This window comes from Heptranchias perlo, unplaced genomic scaffold, assembly GCF_035084215.1.
Source record: "Heptranchias perlo isolate sHepPer1 unplaced genomic scaffold, sHepPer1.hap1 HAP1_SCAFFOLD_958, whole genome shotgun sequence".
Classification (NCBI taxonomy): domain Eukaryota; kingdom Metazoa; phylum Chordata; class Chondrichthyes; order Hexanchiformes; family Hexanchidae; genus Heptranchias; species Heptranchias perlo.
This window is the reverse complement of record NW_027140001.1, coordinates 62,501-65,000: the sequence shown is the minus strand read 5'-3', so window position 1 is coordinate 65,000 and position 2,500 is coordinate 62,501. Positions and strand designations below refer to the sequence as shown.

At 54.2% G+C, this 2,500-nt stretch overlaps 1 pseudogene; it reads left to right on the top strand.

Moving 5' to 3' along the window:
* The first annotated feature begins 264 nt into the window (after positions 1-264).
* Positions 265-381, top strand: LOC137319974 (U2 spliceosomal RNA; annotated as a pseudogene).
* Positions 382-2,500: the final 2,119 nt, after the last annotated feature.

The following is a 2,500-nucleotide window of genomic DNA, read 5'->3' as shown; positions in this document are numbered from 1 at the left end:
GACACAGGGAAGTCCGCACAAAACAGGTCCTTTGGAACCTCTGACCCACAAAACCGGGTTCCTGGTGAAAGCAGTCCTGCCATTGACAGGACAATGGACAGGGCCCGGCAGCTTGAGACACATCTTTCTTTCAATATGCAAGTTCTTTTTAAAAAAGTTTCCTTCCACAGCAGCTCTGAGTGTGAGGGAGAGAGAGAGAGAGACACTGACTGACTGACTGATACTGACACCGACACACACACACACACACACACACACACACATATTATTTATTATTATTTTAAATTGATTTTTAGAACAGGGAGATGGAATAGGGGCTTGCTCCGTCCACTCCACGCATCGACCCAGTATTGCAGTGTTTCTGGGAACGGTGCAGCTCCCTGTGGGGAGATATTCAAAAGGAAAAACAGCTCTTTCCCAGTGTCTCTGTGTGTGTGTGTGTGTGTGTGTGTGTGTGTGTATTATTACTGAGAATAAAGCTGATATCTCTCTCTCTCTCTCTCTCTCTCACTCAGAGCTGCTGTGGAAGGAAACCGTTTTAAAAAGACCTTTCTCAGCTCAGTGGTATTTTTTTCTTCTCCAAGGCTGAGTGCCGCTCGCACGTAGCGATATAATTCAAAGTGCAAAATAACTTGGCGTCGTTGACTTTAAACAAGCAGGGTCTGCTTCCAAATGAAAGCTGCGCTCCCGAACTGGACTGACTGTCTGTCTGTCTGTCTGTCTGTTTGTCAAGGGGTGGAAAAGGCGGCGGTGGTGGTTAAGGGTGGAGCTTTACGCTCAGGAGGGGAGACTTTCTTTCAGAGGTGCCAATTAATCTGCAGCAGAAAGCCATCCCCCCCGACCGGGATTCGAAGCCCGGTCCTGACCACAAGACCACCGGGGAGAGTTGCCTCAAGTCCCTGAGGGACCTGGACACGAGGCCGAATACACACGCACGCCTGCTGCACTGGCAGCAGCGACCAACAGGGGGCTGACCGGCTGATCCTTCCCTTTCACAGGCAGGCTTTTGGCCCTCGCTGAAACGACAAAGGTGTTCAGAAGGAAGTCCTGGGGGGAAGGCAGGCAGGGAGGGACGGACACAGGGAAGTCCGCACAAAACAGGTCCCCTGGAACCTCTGACCCACAAAACCGGGTTCCTGGTGAAAGCAGTCCTGCCATTGACAGGACAATGGACAGGGCCCGGCAGCTTGAGACACATCTTTCTTTCAATAAGCAAGTTCTTTTTAAAAAAGTTTCCTTCCACAGCAGCTCTGAGTGAGAGAGAGAGAGAGAGAGAGAGAGACACTGACTCACTGACTGATACTGACACCGACACACACACACACATATTATTTATTATTATTTTAAACGACAAAGCTGTTCAGAAGGAAGTCCTGGGGGGAAGGCAGGCAGGGAGGGACGGACACAGGGAAGTCCGCACAAAACAGGTCCTTTGGAACCTCTGACCCACAAAACCGGGTTCCTGGTGAAAGCAGTCCTGCCATTGACATGACAATGGACAGGGCCCGGCAGCTTGAGACACATCTTTCTTTCAATATGCAAGTTCTTTTTAAAAAAGTTTCCTTCCACAGCAGCTCTGAGTGTGAGGGAGAGAGAGAGAGAGACACTGACTGACTGACTGATACTGACACCGACACACACACACACACACACATATTATTTATTATTATTATTTTAAACGACAAAGGTGTTCAGAAGGAAGTCCTGGGGGGAAGGCATGGAGGGACGGACACAGGGAAGTCCGCACAAAACAGGTCCCCTGGAACCTCTGACCCAGAAAACCGGGTTCCTGGTGAAAGCAGTCCTGCCCCGCTCTGCCATTAACATGACAACGGACAGGGCCCGGACCAGGCGCAGCGGACGGTAGCGAGCAGTCGGAGGGTGAAAATCCGCCAGTGGGTGAAATGGAGAGCCGTGCGGTGAGAGGAGGCGGAAAGCGGTTCGCAGACTTTCGCTGTACCTCCGGCGGGCAGCGCCGCACCTCCGACCGCTCGCTACCGTCCGCTGCGCCTGGTCCGGCCGCACGCGACGAGCCGTACCCGGAGGAAATCGGCCTCGGCCTTCCTGAGATATCAGTCTCCAGGTGGGACAGAAAAACCGGGGGCCCCCGGCTCGCTTTCGGCGGCCCGCTAGTCGACTTCCCGTCGTGCGAACGCGATCCTTCCGGTACCTTTCGGTGCCCCTTGCCCGACTCTAGCTCCGGTGGTAAAGCGGAGTCGGTCGGTCTGACGGCCGCCGAGTTAGCAGGCGGAAAGCGGTTTGCAGCCTTTCGCTGTACCTCCGGCGGGCAGCGCCGCACCTCCGAGCGCTCGGTACCGTCCGCTGCGCCTCGTCCTGCCGCACGCGACGAGCCGTCCCCGGAGGAAATCGGCCTCGGCCCTCCTGAGATATCAGCCTCCATACGGGCGTCACAAATCAGTGGACATGGTCAGCTGCAAAGCAGTGTCATTACAACCTTTCATAAACGACAGGGCAGCACCGCACTGCACCGCACTGCACT